The 18,536-nt window shown below is 33.8% G+C and overlaps 1 protein-coding gene across 7 annotated transcripts in view; it reads right to left on the bottom strand.

Annotated features, from left to right (window-relative positions):
• Nucleotides 1–18,536, bottom strand: part of CDK14 (cyclin dependent kinase 14) — a 648,447-nt gene that overhangs the window by 298,379 nt on the left and 331,532 nt on the right. The gene's annotated exons all lie outside the window — the stretch shown is intronic.

Genomic DNA, 18,536 nt, shown 5'->3' with positions numbered 1-18,536 from the left:
GGAAATACTGCCCCCCACACAGACTATTCTAGACCCAACTGAATTCTGTTTTCTCTTAAATTAATCTAAGCATAAAAGATTTATGCATTTGCATTTTATGTTTTGTTAGTTTTAAATAAGAGTTTGAAGGGAAAAATTAATTCAAAACATTATGAAGATACTAGAAGAAATAACTGGGATATAGGAAAGCACACAAAGCAATATATGCTAATATATGTCCATATATAACATCATACAGTTGGCACAATTCTATTGGTCATTGCAGGCTTTATAGGATCATCCACTGAAGTGGGACTTGGGCCTAGAAAGGTCCTTACAGGTAGTCTAAATCAACCTCCTTGTTTTAAAAATGAGGACACAGAGGCCAAGGGATTAAATTCGCTTTGCCCAACATCACATAAGAAATAAGCATCATTAGTAATAGTTAGTCCCCTTGATCTAACTCTAAGTCCAGACCATTCTTGAAGGGAGTAACAAACATAGCAGAGACTAGTGAACATGGCAATAGACATTATGTGCCTTGGGGTAGAGGTCAGGGAGAGGCACACAAGACCAACCAGCAAGTGGAGCTGCCATTTTCTTTTTATAACCTCTAGTGATTTCCTCCCAGAAGTGAGGCACAAATAGTGTAAATCTGATCCAACATGTTCATACAATGGAAACTTTCCATTTTATAAGGAAACAATCAGGCAGTCATTCCCCCCCTTCTCCATTTTGGGGAGTTTCTATTTTTCCTTATATTTGGTCTGTTTTTGAATCTCAACAAATACACTTATAGAAAGAGGACATGGAGGGGGAGAATTAACAAACACACACAATTAAATTTTATCGTCTTACATACACACATACACAGAAAATAAATGATAGACATATGGTTCAATTCTTATCAAATTATAATTATTTTTCATTTACCCATATGGCTTCAAGAGATTAGAAAGTTGCCTGAAGACTGATTTGTATCTTTTCTGATTACAGAATAAACCAAGAATAAGGAAGAGGCCAGGGAATTAGAAAGGAACACAAAGAAATTGAAAGTCCAAAGAGCAGATGGTATTGATCTGAAAAGAACAATCCAAACGGTGTCTCTGGACTCCCATTTAGATACATGAAGTAAGGCTACAGTGAATGTTTCTAATTCTACAAGGTATAATGTGATTTATAAACTTTCCAGTCTCATGATTATGAAAAAAGGGACATAGTAATAAATAATTCACTTGTCACCCCAAATGCTTGGATGTCGTTGCATAGATTCCTAAAAACTAATTACCACCTAACCGCAGAAGTGCACACATACACATCCTTTACACTTTGGTTGGGTACTGCTTCCTTCTCTATTTATGGTTGGCAGCAACATGGAATCTTGGCAAACTTAAATGAGATCCTAAGATCATTGAAGAAAAGAAATCCTGGAAATAGATCATCTTCTCTTAGCACCTAATTTTACATGGAAGGGATACTGAGGGCTGAAATGCCTTCACCAAGATCATGTAAATGGTAAATACCAGCTAAGATTTGAACCCAACATCAAAGAATCATCTGTTTTGAACTAGAAGGGACTTCAGAAGATTTTTTTGTCCAACCAGCTCATTTTAGCATAAGGAAACTGAGGCCTGGAGAAACTAAGTGAATTGCAACTAGGCACCAAGTCTGGAGTCAGAAACACTCATCTTTCTAAGTTCAAATCTGTCCTCAAACATCCCCTAGTTGTGTGACCCTCGGCAAATCACTTAACTCAATTTGCCTTAGTTTCCTCATCTGTAAATTGAGCTCCAGAAAATATGGCAAACCACTCCAGTATCTTTGACAAGAAAACTCCAGATTGCGTTACAAAGAGTTGGACATGACTGAAAAACAATTGAACAACAGAATTATGTGGCAGAACCAGAATTTAAATTCAGGTCCTCTATTTCTACCATTTTTTTCTACTCTACTATGCTGTTAATTAATTTTTTTCTATGGGGCAGGCAACCTTGAAATGCTTTTCCATTTTACTATGACTATATTACCTTTTTTTGCATTTACTATTGCTATATACTCTATGGACTATAGTATTTTATTATTGCTACATATACTATATTATAGACTATGATATTTTACCACTACTTTATTATTACTCTATTATGGACAAAGATTCAACTATTAATCCCATATAATTGATAGAATCCTAGCCTTATGATGCCCCAAACAAGTACTCTTTGCACTAGACCACTGTTTTCCAACCAGTGTACTGTAATACTTCTTACAATACATACATGACTGTTAGAACAGCTTGGGTTTACTCAACGCCAGTAATTTACCTTTTGGTCCACTTCTATCTTCTAACAATAACTATACCCAACTTCCAGGCTGCATTCAGAATCAATAGCTAGAAATTCCTTTAAAAGACTTTGTCTATATAACTAATGTCATCAAGATAAGGTAAAAGACATTTCATACCCAGGGCAAATCAAATTTATTTTAGTTTCAAAATAAGCTTCAAAGATGGACACATCTAAAACAAACAAATAAAAGGACAAAAAATTAAAGTTAAAATGGAAACTATCTCCAATGTAAGCTTTGCTAAAAAAAAAAAATCATTTGCTGTTCTGCAAAAGCACTAATGTTTTAGAGATAAAAAGAATAAAATGCTCTAAGTACAACTCTATGTGTGACAACACAAACCTTGGAAGCTCCCAGGGCAGAGAGAATCTTAACAGCAAAAACTGTTCATATAGGGTGTTGGGGTGTATGTACACTGATGTTAATCCCTCTACTCCCCAAGAGTAAATAAGGTGCTATTATAAATACACAGATAGATAATGGTCTAAAAAAGAAAGTTGGAATAAAATGGAAATATGCCAATTAATTGTACTGTAATTTGATGTCATCAAAAAAAATGCAAAGTATCTTTATGATTTAGAAATCCAAACATAATTTTTATTTCTGTCCCAGTAAATTTAAAATATTTTTTCAATATCAATAACCCTACTATCATATACATATATATGATATATAGTATCATTGCATAATATAGAGACTAATAATAGAGTATATGTATATGTGTGTCTATCTATACAAGGAAACATATTGAAATATATGTGTTTGTATGGAAAGAGAAATATATAGAAAAATATATGAATATGAAGAGTGAAACATATATAAATATATATGCATATGGAGGCAGAAAAGGGAGGGAGGGAGGAGAGAGAGAGAGAGAGAGAGAGAGAGAGAGAGAGAGAGAGAGAGAGAGAGAGAGAGAGAGAGAGAGAGAGAGAGAGAGAGAGAGAGAATAATTATATAGAGTAATGGTATTCAAATTGTGGTGGTCTAGGGATCTCTGTAAAACCTTGGAGACTTTAAGGAGGTTATCAAAGTCAAAACTACTTTCATAATAAAAATAATAAAAATTTACAAATTTTCTTATACTATATATTGATGGAACCTACATAAACAAAAGCTCTCTGGTATCTTCAATAATTTTAAAGGATGTAAATGTATTATAAGTACAAAAAGTTTGCTACTTCATGAGATTAACGATAGAGGGGCAATCTTTAGAGCCATTGACTTAAGAGCCATCTCTGAAAACTATTAGTTATATAAGCTTAATCAAGTCATTTAACTTCTTACATCCCTGCCTAACTTCCCTAATCATAAAATAATTCCTAAGTTGGAAGATGGTGTAATAGAGTCTAGATTTTGGGAAACTGGCCATAAGGTTTGAAGATTCAGTTACTTGAATATTGTAGGGAGAAACCAAAGAGCAGGACTTTTCTGTCCTTCCTCCTTTCTGTCCCAAGGGCAAGAGACCAAGTTTCTCAGCTTGTCTGTTCCTTTTTAACAGTCCTTCCTGGTCACCATTCCAATTAGAATGTCCTCCTTGATTGACAGTTCAGCAGTCCTGGTTCCTCTAGCACTGCTGCAGGTTTTTCCCATTTTCTCTCCTCCACAACATTACACTATAAATTGGGTAATAGTTGCAGCTCTGCATTGGCTGAAGGACTTTCAATATTGGGAACTCCATAAATAATAGATCGGGAATACATAGTGACAAATCACCTTGGTGATGGCCACTAATCACATTTACAACAGTGGAATTTATAGCACCATTTGGAGTTTAGGAACTGTGTTTAAATATCAGTTCTATAACTTACTATTTACTTCTTAGTAACTTAATAACTGTAAAATCATTTCCTCCCAGCTTCTTTTTCCTCATTGGAACATGATGGTGTAGGAGTGAATAGATAATTTCTAAGATCTTTCCAACTCTATCATTCTATGGGTCATTTAATGGCAGCATCATGTTGGAGTTTTGGGGGACTGTTCAGTCATTTCAGGCATGCCAACTCTTCATGAGCCCATTGTGGAGTTTTCTTGGCAAAGATACTATAGAGGTTTGATGTTTCTTTCTCCAGCTCATTTTATAGAAGAGGAAACTGAGGCAAATGATTGGTTAAGTGATTTGCCCAAGGTCACATAGCTAATAAGTGGCTGAGGCCAGATTTGAACTTATGAAGATGAATCTTCCCGATTCCAAGGCCAGAGTCACCTGTGTCCCATCTTACTTTATCTAAAGTCAAATACTTGATTTATTACAAGAAAAAAATAGAATCATGTAGCACTAGAAATATTGATGATAGGAGTGATGAGTTTAAGGGCTGGAAATTTTTTTAGTTCTTTACTTCATCTTGGAAAAATCAAGACATTTACTTCTTGAGTATTAATATCATGTACAAAGAATACAAAGAGCATTTTATTTTAGAGCATTAAAAAAGACAGAAAACAATGGAGATCCTGTAAGAAGTATCAGTAACAAATGACTTGGACATTGAAGTTATAATAAAGATTAAAAAGTCAGACATGAAAAGAAAATATGAGTGAAGGCACAAAAGCAGGGATTTTAAACAAATGATTTAATCAGTTAAAAGAAAAGAAGTTTAGTTATGCTATAATAAGGAAGCCAATATTTCTTACTGACATTTCAGGTCATTATGATATTCTTTTATCAAAATAAAGTAATCGCATTTTATTAAACAATCAATTAAAGTTCAAGTATTCTTTTATTTTATAAACCATGAAGTACAATTTTTGATGGTACTTTCCCACTTTCTAAGCATCACTAAGTGGGAATATTTACTGCTTTTACTGTAAGATGGCAGTTTTGGTCCCTTTCCAGGCCAAAATCCTGCAGGGTTATTAACTGTCATCAGAATTAGAATTGAAAGAATGTTCTTGCCAAGTATTGAATGGAGAAATGCATACTTTAAATAGAGACCTAAATATCTTTAGCCAGATTGTATACCTTTATTAACAAGTACTTATTAATTTTTTACCATTTACTATGAAATAGTTTTTAAAAATCATTTCCCAAAATTAAACCTCTCAAGAACATTAAATATGTGCTCATGGGGCTTCTTTTCCCCCAGATTTTAAAATAATCTGCATCATTGCTAGAAAAATGTCTCAAAAGAATGGAGAGACACTTTGGGGGGATCAACCCTCTTCTCTTATAGATGAAGAAAGAGGATCAAAGTTCATGAGATGGGTAACCTACGGGGGGGAAAACTGGATTCATCTTGGAAAATAAGGAAATTTAATTCTTGATTATCAGTGTTAAAGTATAAAGCTAGGCATTTTAAAAGAGAGAGAAAGCAAACAACTAGTAGGGAACACGGAAACCATCCTGGGGACGAAGGGAAATTAGGATGCTATCCTTAGAAATGATTTTTCATTTGTGCTTACATAATGACTCCTCTCTTACTGGAAGAGAAAGAATGCTAGACATAGATATTATACAAGAAAGGAGGGAAATGGCAAAGAGGACACACTGTAGCTAGCTACCCATAAAGTGAAACATGTAGATGAAGTTTCTAAGAACCTCACAGGCAGAAAGAGTTTTCCCAAAGGATCTGTTAAATACCTTTGCTAATTAATGAAGAAATAGGATACTAGAGCTTATCCAGAAACAATTCAAATGGGATAATACATTAAAAGAGATTATGAAATACAACATTAGAAAGGATACAATTATACAAGCCCAAAGTTAATTGTATTCATAGCAGAAACAAACTGCATATCACAGGGGCCACCATTCACTGTATTTTTAGATTTCTAATCAATAGATAAAGTGTCGTATCAAGCAGCTTCTCACTGGAGTGAATTTTTAACAATTTGCTGAGGGAAAGAATAGTGTTCAGTGAGAAAGGGGTGAATAGCCTGGAAACTGGAGCTGTCTAATTTCTCTTTTGAATTGTGGCGAGTCTGGTATTCATAGCACACACAACTGTTTATACAACAGGAAACAGAACTGGCATTCACACCAGCTCTGAGTTAATATTATGTGTTATTTAACAGGCTTCTCGTGATCCCAAGGAAAAAATAAGTCAGATCAAGACAAGGACAAAACATACTTTATTAATATCAACTATGAGAGAAAAGACATTTCTAATCCTGATTTCCTTCCCATTAAACTAAAAAGCAAATCAAATTTTAAAAGAAAATAAAAATCTATACAATGCCACTAAAAGTTTTTCTTTTAAATCACTTTACTGAAATATTAGAAAACTTCTTAGTTTTAAAAATTTGGTTTGGTTCACTTTTTACTTTAGAAGTCCTATTACACTTGAGCTTCCAATGGACGGATGGATTGTCAGGCTCAGTTTAAACATAATGTCCCACAGACTGTTCTTTATGGATGTTTGGGGGAACTAAAGATTTTTGGTCTCAGACTGACAGATTTTTACCAAGCCTTTCCATGCATATTTGCATGAGAAAGGTACTTTCTTCCTTGGTACTTATGTAAATTACCTCATTCCCCAGCTTCTAGTTGGTCATTTTCCTTTGACACAAGACATTACAAAGGGAAATAGAGACCACCAAAGACAGAAGAATCACTGGGGGGAGTGAGAGAAGCTTCAAGGACTAGAGATTGAAACTTTAGACTGGGAAGGGAAATAGGGGTCCATCCCTCTCATTTTACAGTTAAAGAAAATGGGACTCAGAGATCCCTGATGTTACATAATTTTTAAGTGGCAGAGACAGGAATGGAACATAATTTCTCTGAATGCCAAGCCACCAATCTCTTCTTAAACCACAATGAAACTTAATAATACTTTTAATGTACACGGATTAATAGAACATATTAATATGGCATGTTATATAATATTAAAATGTCAGGAATATGTTGGATGTCAATAAATGTTTTCAAATGAATGAATATTCTTTGGCAAACCCATGCATCATATGATTAAAATATTTTAAGTTCATTGCATTAGTTCATAATATAAAATTTAAAGGAATTACAAAGGGCCAAATTACATATCTGGATTCATTCAAAACATTCATCAAGTCCAGTTGTTATTTCTTTTTTTTTTTGGCTACAAAAAATCTTTTTCAGCAGTATTAGGAATGAGGATTAGCTTTGCATATTGTATTAGAAAATAAAACACATATGATTCATTATCTTGGTATTTAGATTTTACAGTGGAAGATTCCCACAGATGGTTGCATATTTTCTATAATCACTAAAAAGGTATATTCTCCAGCTTGAAATGGCAAACATGAAAATTTTCTATAAAAGTCCCAATCATAAATTTCTCAAATAGAAGAGTGATATACATTATAAGGGTTGATTTAGAGGGCAAAGAGTCTCCAGCCATGGCACCCCAGCAGGGAAAACTACAACGCAGCCCACTTGCCTCTATACCCCTATCTCTTGAAATTTAGTAGATATCTTTAGTGGTCCAAAAATATTACAGTAAGAAACTTCAGCAAAAGTCTAATGCAAACAACATTAAAAAGTCATTTGGTAAGGAGCATGTCTTTAAGACATGTCTTAAAGACTCCATTGTATGGTTCAAATTAGTTAAGGGCAATTTAATTTCTGGGTTAACTTGCAATGAACTGTACCACATATGGGTTTTTTTTTTCCCTTTGCCTAATGGCACATATAGTACCACTCCCTACTCTTCCCCGAAATGAAAATTCACCACACATCCCACAACCAAAACTTAAAAAACCAAACTATTGAAAACATCAGAAAAGTTGGAGTTTTAAATGAATGCTTAAATGTTTTCTAAGTCTGTTCTGTCTTTAGTCCTCATGAAGATTTCAATTAAACCTAAATTTATTTGACAAATTATCCTAGGCTTGAACGCAGCCAATGTTCATATTTTTACAGTTGTTTCCATATTTCCTATTCCTCCAGCAACTGACATAAGGCTTTAATTTACCCCCACAAAAGAGCTCTGTTTTTTCTCTTGGATGAATACTAGCTACTCTTCCAATTCCCAGAATGTCTAGACTAGTCTAGTTTGAATGCATGAACTATCTAGATAGGGCGAACACGACTGGACACACACAGATTCATTTACCATTTGATTGTGCATAGAAACACTGACTACTAAAATCCAAGTCCTTAGTTAACTCTTTTGTCATGTTAAGGGAGGAAGACAGAAATCTGTGCAGACTTGAAGGGACCTGGGGTAAAGGAAAGGAGTGAGTCTGGAACATGTGTCTTATCAGCTATCTTTATTTTAGAAAAACAGAGATACATTATTAACTTTTGTCTCACCATCCCATAATCATTGTCTTTAATTATTTCCTAGTCATGTCTGACTCTGTGACCCCATTTGTGGCTTTCTTAGCAAAGACACTGGAAAGGTTTGCCATTTTCTTATCCAGTTCATTTTACAGATGAAGAAACTGAGGTAAACAGGGCTAAGTGACTTGCCCAGGGTCATACAGCTAGGGTCAGAAGCCAGATTTGAACTCATGAAACTGAGTCTTACTGATTCTGAGACCAGTGCTTTATCCATTGTAGCAACCTAATTCACTATGACCAGATCAGGCCAGTAAATTTTCCCAAATGGATAGCAACATCTTTTTTCATTTAAGTCCAATTCAATAATTGTATTTATTATACAAGTTCTGAAGGTAGGTCTTGGATGGGTTTGAAACTGGGGGCAAGTAGAAGGACAAATCAAATTATAGAACCTGCCCTGATGGAGCTTACATTCTGTGAGGGAAGATGGAACACTAACCTAGATAAAAGACAAGTACAAGATAATTGGAGGAGGAAAAGCTCCCTAAGAACTAAAGGGCCACAGAGGGAGAAGGTCCACTTGTAGAAATTACCCCAAGTTGAACCTCAAAGTAAGCTCCACATTCTAAGAATTTAATCTCTAAAATTAAGACTTGGACTAGGTGACCTATTCTAACTCTAAAATTCTCTGAAACATAGAATTTAAAGATTTTATAATCATAATTATTGATTGTATACATTATATACAAATGAATTCGAGATTCTGAAATTCATTCCTCTACCCACACTTTAATAGTCCCAAATAGAGTTTTCTCATCCACAAAAATAAGAGAATCAATCATTATTGAGCTCTGAGGCAACTTCTATCATAAAACCTATCAATCCTAAAATTAAAATTAATCCTATTTTTACAGGAACCTAGAATTGCCATAATTATTATCAGTAAACCATCTCAAAGTTCAAGGTAGTCTACTGTCATGGCATTCTTCCTTGTAGGGAGCTCAGATTTTGCACAATAATGTCCAATCTCATTTCCTCTCACCTGAACTATTGTTTTAATAAATCGCTATATGGTCCCTCCTCCACATTAAGCATCTCCTCTCTGTAATTTATTCTTCATACAATTAATAAACTGATATTCCTAAAACATAAATCTATAGCTCTTCTACTCATGAAGTTTTACTGGCTCCCTAGTACTTCATATACAAAAATGTATAATTTCTGCTTGGCATTTAAACCCCTAATTTGGCATTTAAAGCCATAATCTGCCCACTCTCTCTTTTTTCCAGGCTTAGGTGTTATTCCCTCCTTATATACACTCCACGTTCCAGCCAAGGTGGCAGATTTGATGTTGCCCATATATGACACTCGATTCCCTCATTCCCATTGCTCGTTTCATATTTGCCTAGCAGAGCCCTCAGCTCCTTAGGAGATGTGCCACGGATTCTCTATCTGTGTGACACTGGGCATCCTCTGCCTCGGTTTTCTCATTCTATAATGTAAGGATAATAATAGTGTCTACATACCTCCCTGAGTTATGTTGAGGATCAAATGAGATACCATATGAAACATACTTTGTAAGTCTTAAAAAACTATATAATGTTGGTGATTATTACTACTACTAAATGTCAGATGGGCAGCTTAAGCAGCATAGGGGAGAGAGCACAGGTTATGGGAATGAAAAGACAAAAATTATAAGTCATTTCAATATCAACCAATCAACCAATAAGCATTTATTTGGCGCTTACTCTGACCCACCATTGTGCAAGGCACTGGATATACAAATAAATACAAAATGATCTGTTCTTATATTCCCCCTGGAGTGAAAACATAGTCACTAAGTAGCTAATAAATACAAAGTATTATGGCAATAGGGTGGTGATAGAATCTGAAAATAATTGGTTTGGAAAATTCCCATAATCTGGCATGGTGCCTGATATTTCTGTTAAGTTATTTTTCAGTTTTTTTCTGATCCCATTTGGAGTTCACATAAGCTAATACATTAAATAACAAAATTGGGCTCCAAAATGATCTTGACATGCTAAAACCATAAGCCCAAAATACCATGATAAAATTTATTGGGAAAATGAGAAGTCCTACAACTGGATTTTTAAAAAATCATTTGCACAAGTACAGAATATGGCAGACATGACTAGGTAAACCAGAGTTGATGTAAAAAAAAAAAAGATATTGTCAATAATATAGAAATAGATCTTGATCATGTAAAACCCAATGGAATTGTGTGTCAGCTACTGGGGTGAGGGGGAGCAAAAGAACATGAATCATGTAACCATGGAAAATTTTCTTAATTAATCAATTAAAAATTATTTTAATAATTATTTGTATCATGTAACCATGGAAACATTTTCTTAATTAATCAATTAAAAATTAATAACAAGGACCAGAGGCTTTATATGAGTCATCATGACAGCCAAAAATATCCTAATACAATCTTTGGATCAAATGATAGAATCAGTAAGTCTGGAAGAGTTCCACTGCATACTGCCCTGGATAGAACATACCTGTAGTATGATGTTCAGCTTTGGATACTAAATTGAGGAAAGACACCGAAAAGAGAATATATGTCCAGAGCAGTAGGTCAAAGGTGGGTTGTTTATGAGAGTCTCAGAAAGCAAAACTAGAAATAATAATAGACATTGCAGTAACATAGAATTTGGCTAGGACAAAGGAAACACTTTCTGTGTTTTCTGTAGTCAAGATGTGGTCCTGTCGCCTAAATCCTCACAGTCCTTCAAGCTGAGGTTGGGTGATCCTTTGTAAGGAATATAGCATTGTACCTGTGCTTCCTTTCTGCAGCACAGGCTGGACAAGATGAACTTTGAGGTCTCTTCCAAATAAAACTTGATGATTCTATAAGCAAGTCAAAAATTGCTGGATTTCATACATGCTTCTAACTACAAATGGTGCCTAGATGATCGAACACTTAAAATTTGGAGAAATAATTATGTCATTTTTAAATATCAGTTTCTGGGAAAGAGAATTTGAAAGGGATTGCCAAAAGAAAGAAGTCTCAAGCATTTAACAATATTTTAGAACACACAGCAAACAAGAGGGGTAGTGTAGTAGTGGTAGTCTCTCGGTAACCGAGAATGACTAAGACAAGAGGGGTAGGTTCATTTCCAAAATCCATAGCACAGCCTATTCTGTTAATTTAAATTTTTTAACATAAAGCAAAAATACAAAATTTTCACATGTGCAAAGTACAGTGTTAGGTGATAGAAACAGGATGGAGACCCTACTCTCAAGAAGCTTACATTCTGAAAGGGGACTGAATAGATAAAAATCCTTAAAACATTATTAAATATAACAATGCCAGAATAAAATTTCAGGACACTTTTAAGTCAGAAAGGTCTACGTAAATCACAGTGATAATTTATTTAAACCCAGAAGGCATCTAGAGATCAACGCTTTCATTTTACCAATTAAGAAACAGACTCTCAATGAAGTTAGGTAATTCACAATCTAACAAGTAGTTCGTAACAGAGTCAGTATCTGTACCATTATCTGACCCAAAGAGAGTATTCTTTCCCTTGTATATTTTGTCACTGAGAGGTCAGCTGTATTTCCCAGTTTCAAATCTATTATATTGTTTTAATTATCAGGTATAGAGACATAGGAATTGGGAAATCCTCTCTCCCAATGCAGGTCAACATCTATTCTGCACCTTAGAGTCAAATCAAGCTGGCTAGGCAGGGGGTGTCAAAATCTAATAGAAACCAGGCCATTAAACAATATGTAAGGATTCCTATAGGCTATATATTGACTTAGAAAATCAAACACAGATTAATGGTATTATAAATCATATAATGATTTAATTATATAAGACTGTATATAGTTTATTACACATTATATTATTTAGAATATACAATTAATTGTTATATATAATTATATTCTATAATAATTATAATATATAATTCTATTATATATTATTTATAATATACCATTATATAACATATATTATATTTTGCTTTTATAATTCAGTGTATTTCATTTCAAACATTTAAAAAAATCATTCTGAGATCATGGTCTTCACTAGTCTTCGAAAGAGGTCTATGAGACAAAAAAAAAAGGTTATGAAGCTCTCTTCTAGATAGTCAATTTATGTCTTAATTTAATAACTGTTCAACATAGCTGTCTAGGAGATATACCTAAAAGACTGCTAAGATACAATCTTTAAAAAAAAACACTAAAATTTTGGGAAAGAAGTCAGTATAGTGTAATAAAAAGGTCTCTGAATTTAGGAGTGTGATCTTTAGGAGTCTGACATCTGACTCTTCTGTAAATGACCAGCATGACTTTAGTCTGGTCATATGAACTGTCCAGCTCTCCATTTCTTCACAGTGAAATAAAAGGGTTGTCCCATAGGATCTTTAGAATACCTTCAAGTTCTAAATCCTGCGATCCTAAATTTCTTCTTCATCACAGATTGATTAAAAAAATAGCACCATCCAGACCTATACTTGCATTTATTTCTAGGAGAAAAGAAGAGCTCAGAGCAGGCACAAATTAATGAACAGGGTCAGCAGAATTTCTCTGATCATTTTTTTTCTCCAGGAAATCTGCTATCTTTCAATGAAAGCAGTCATTCTTTGTATATTTTTTAAGAAAAATGAGAGGAAACCAGGGTCTTTTAAAGCTTTATCTTCAGAATTAAGAAGTGCTAAATTCATGTGGATTGTGACATCGTTGGGAATAAGTAAGACAGGTTCAAACCATTCTCACAGTGAGCTCATATTTATAGGCTTCATGCAGTGGTAAGTCTAACATCAAATCAAATTTTGTATGTAAAAACTTTTGCGTCACAGTGGTCCATATGATTGTGGATAAGTTTTTCAATGGAATGGAAGCTCCCTAGGGGATCACTTAGTTTTTGTCTTTATAGACTCAGCACCTAGCCCAATGTCCAGTCCATTCATTAAGTAGCATTTAATAAATGCCTGAAGAAAAGAGAAAGGAAGGGAAGAAAAGAAAAAGAGCAGGAGAAGACAGGGAGAAGAGAGAAGAATAAAGGCACCATTTTCTCTCCACTTTGTCAGTTAAGGCTCAAGCAATTGGGTTGTAGATGGGGAGTGGGGTCACTGGACAAAAAATATTCATTAGCAAGGATTTGTTAGCCACAAGAAGATTAGAGTAGAAGAAACTTTACCAATTCCTATCACAATCAATGTTAGTGGAAAGAACCTAGACTCTGAAGTCTGAGGACTTGGGTTCCAATACTAATTTTTATTTTAAATATCTGCATAAATGGACAATTCAACTAATTTGTATGGATCTCAATTTCTTTAAGTGTAGAATTGTGGACAGCTAGATGGGGCAGTGAGTGGATAGAGCAATGGGACTGGAGTCAGGAAGACTCATCTTCCCAAGTTCAAATCCAGCCTCTGGTATGGTATCTTGAGCAAGCCACTTAACCTACTTTGCCTCAGTTTCCTCTTTTGAAAAATGATCTGGAGAAGGAAATGGCAAACCACTCCAGTATCTATGCCAAGAAAATTCTAAATGGGGTCACAAAGTGCCAAATACAAATGAACAACACAAAAAAAATTTTTTGTGATTTGTAAATTATATGAATCAAATGGTATAGTATTAAATCTTTCTTCCCCTGGAGAAAGACTAAGAAAGCATGAAATGATAATTTCTCTGTTCTCCTCAGAATAATCCCAACCTGGGTACCCACTGAGCTGCTACTTAAGCATGCCCTTTTCTTTTCCAGCTGGAGAAATATACTGAAATCTTAACCTCATCTTCTTCTCTTCATATTTCTTTTCATACAACCCTTCCTATCTGAGTTTCTGAAGGTCTGCTAAGGGAGAAGGGATCCCTAGGACTTGATTCCTTCTCTTTTCCAAATAGTTCTAGCCAGCTTAGTAGACAATGGCAAAAAAAAAAAAGTCAACAATTCTTCTAAGCCTCAATAAATAGACCTAATCTACAGTTTTTATTTCATTGTTTATTTCACTGGGGCAGCCAGGAATCTAAGCTCTGATTATGAATATTCATCAATGAGGCAAACTGATATTATCCAAGATTTCTTTTTAAATTATTTCTTTCTCTTCCTTAATAGAGTACGGTGGGGTTATTTTAATATAAGAAAAAAAATTCATAGCAAAGAAATAAGATCAAACATAAATATTCATTAAACATTTTAGTGGAGAGTTCTTTAGCACGCTGTCCTTCACACGCTTAGGAAGTAATCATATATTTCAAAATATAGAGAAAGGAAAGGCTCTGTCATAGTCATCGTGATGCATGGTAGTAAGTCATTACCGGCTAAATGAGAACTCTAACAGAGAATATAGTGAAAATGGGTGACATGCTCAATATCTGAATACCAGAAAGTCTCATTTAAAAATCAATTCTCAATGCCATCTGTATAAGACAACCTTAATTTGGCATAACATTATTCTGTCTGCTATACACCTGCTTGTTCTCTGGACTATGAATGAAAAATAGCAACTTTTCAACCGTAATAAACTTCATACCTTCCTAATTAGCATATCTATTGAAATGGAAAAAAAATTAGCCTTGCAATAGCACTCCAAATACCTCATGGAACATGACGGCCATTTCAAAAATACTTTGGCCAATTTCAGTTATTCCAAAACATTTCCTCTCCAAATGGGAAGAAGCAGAGGCATTACTATAATGGAGATGGTTCCTTTGCACTTCCAGACAACACTTACTGGTAAAGTTCTTATGATAACACTCAACTGGAAATACATCTCATAAAGATGCAACGGAGGTTATCGGCATCTCATTAATAGCCTTCACACATCGGCATTTCCAGATAACAAGTGGAGACAGTATCAATTAATCTTTTTTTAAGAAATTGCATTATGCAGTATCATATGCTTATCCCTTTTTAAAGAAACAAATAAAAGTGGAATTAATTTACTTGGGAGGAAGGATTGGTTTCTGATTGGAATTTTCCTTTAATTCACTCTGAAGACCCTCAAATAAAGCATGGATTCTCCTGGCAATGAGTACTGAGGTATTCTGACTTAAAGACTGCATTCCACATGGAAGACCACTCACAGCAAATGGCTAGTGTTCGAATAACAACACAACACTAAATAGATGTATGTAAATACTAAACAATGTCTGAGGCAAGGAATGACACTGGGGCAGAAATCAGTTGTTACACTTTTAACAAACATAAATATTTATAACGAGGCCAATGTCCTCGGGCTTTTGACTCAGGTTGTTAATTTCCAGATTGGTAATTAACTGCTGAAATTATCCATTTGTCAAGAATAGATATTCCTTTAAAAAAATAAAAATGAAACCATTAGTTAAGGGTGAGTGTTCATTATGGAAAACAGTTTGTGTGGTAGACAGTTCCCTAAGCAATTAAAAACAGGAAAATCATTCCAGAGATTTAACACAGACATTATTTTTTCAGAGCATATTCTAATGGCCACAAATATTCTATGCTCAGAAAAAAGGCTTTAGCAGATGGCTTTTGCAATGGATTAGGATAAAAAGTCTTCAGATTACCAAACCTGAAATGAAATTAAGAACCAACAGTTGATACAGAAAAGGGAAGTTAAAAGACCTTTTTCCTTTTCTTTAGTCAGCCAGTTATTTATCTGAGTATGAAATTCCATGAGATCATGGATTATTTCATTGTTCAAACTGGCATCTCCCTAGTGGTGGTCGAAAAAATAAGAGGCTGACTGATATTGTACATAGTGCTTAAAATCACACAAAGGTCTTCTGATGCATTATTTCATTGGATCCTCTTAGCTTTTCCAGGGATCCCATTTTCCAGATGAGGAAACTGGGGAATCAATCTTATATTAAAAACCTGCTTTCTCAACTATTAAATTGAACACTTTTAATGAAATGATGTTTGCAGGTGGGGTGGGAAGTACATAATCTTGGAGATTATACATTTTTATAACTCTGCATGGCTTCAGAAGTGAAACGATAAAAGGGGAAGTTAGGTGGTTCAGTGGATAGACCCAGGCTCAGAGAAAAGAGGTCCTGGATTCAAATTTGATCTCAGATACTTCCTGGCTGTAGTACCCTGGGGAAGCTACTTAAACTCAATTGCCTAGTCTTTACTGCTTTTCTGCCCCGGATACAATATATTGATTCTAAAACAGAAGGTACGGGTTTAAAACAGAGAGAAGGAAACTTTAAAACCTCTCACAAGTCTAAAAGATGGAAACTGCCAGACAAAAAAGCAACTAATTGTTTATGAATATTATTACATTAATAATTATATTATAAACACCTAGTTTGTGAATATATTATAAGCACATTATATAAACATATATTAATAATTATATGAATACACAATCATAAAAATCATATGCTTTTATAAAAATAATGGTAATAATTATATTATAAGTAAAGTTTATAAATATATACTATATGATTATATATAAATATAAAATTATGTGATTTTATTATAAATATAGTATATAAATATAATAAAATATTAACAATTAAATTATAAATACATTATATAAATATATCATGTTATATTGATAATTATATAAATTATAAGTAGAAATATAAAACTATGTAATTTTATTATAATATACCATATTATTAATGATTATATTATAAATATATAGTATATCAATGATATATAAGTATAGATGTAAATAATATAATTTTATTATAAATATACAAATATACTATACTATTAATAATTATATCATAAATATATATTCTATATTCTATAAATGATATATAAGCATAAGTAAAAATAATATAATTTTATTCTAAATCTAAAAATATATTATAGTATTAATAATTATATCATAAATATATCATGTTATATTGAATATTATATAAATTATATAAAACTTTAAATATATAAATTGCTATTTTATTATGAATATATCATGTTGATATGATATAATAATAATAGTTCTAAATATATCATATAAATAATTATATTATACATATCTGATTTCCTTGTCTATTTTGGCTTATTTCTTACATGTGGATGATTTTTTAGTACTTGTGCAATATTTATGGAGACCATGTAGGTATTCAATACAAAACAAAATCAAAACCAGGGTCAACAACTCATTTGGCCCTTCTCTATCTTCCCCAAAACCTAAGGTTTCTAGAGGATGCTTGCCCATTTTGTTCCATGTTGACTTTCTGTCAAGCACCCAGAACGTCATCATGAACAAGTGTTAGAAAATATTATTCTGATCTTCTTAATTTCACATTCATAGATGTGGGTGACAACACACAGCCCTGCATGGAAAAAACCACCCGTTCATACATCAAACTGAAATGCCCAGGGGGCATCTGCCACTCTGCCAGGCTCCTGGAAAATGATATCACCTGCAATGCAGTTCCTGAGAGTGAACCTGAGGGAGCCGCATTGTCTCGGAGCAGACAAACAGTGAGCAGAAGCCAATATATAATTAGGTTGGTAGCCTCCCATGGAAACCAACACAGTAATAAGGGCTGTCTGCTTTTTCCTGCTGTAGTTCAGATACTAAAAATGATCCCATTAACAAATGGCTCTTTCTTTGATAACTTTCTATACACTGAGAAAAGACTCTTCTTCCGAAAGGGAAAAGATGGTTGATAAAGAAAACATGCATACACACTCACAAAGTCATCTACTAAAATAATTGGGGTTTGGAAGTGTATGAAGAGAAGGGGGTGATGGTTTGGGAGGAACATGATACAGGTCTTGACATTAGTTCTGCCTAGACAATTTGGATCACTTGGCTCATCTGGGTATCAGTTTCCCCTTCTTTCAAAAGAATCTTAAATGATATCACACTAGGTCAAGGTTGGTTGGTTTTGATAATCTTTTTTTTATCTCCTTTTTTTATGAGGGACATATTTCTGAGAAAGAAGATGTATTTAGGAAATGGCAAGGGTAGAAAAGTAAAAAATAGCAATGAAAAGTGTTGAATAATAATTTTAATTAAATAATAAATGACCTATGGAAAGGAACTTCATTTTCAAAGTTCTAAAATAAAGTGAATAAAACTATATGTTCTAAAGAAAATGT

The sequence above is a fragment of the Monodelphis domestica genome, chromosome 5 (genome assembly GCF_027887165.1).
Source record: "Monodelphis domestica isolate mMonDom1 chromosome 5, mMonDom1.pri, whole genome shotgun sequence".
Taxonomy (NCBI): domain Eukaryota; kingdom Metazoa; phylum Chordata; class Mammalia; order Didelphimorphia; family Didelphidae; genus Monodelphis; species Monodelphis domestica.
Note: the sequence above shows the minus strand (reverse complement) of the source record. Positions and strands in the feature narration are given on the sequence as shown.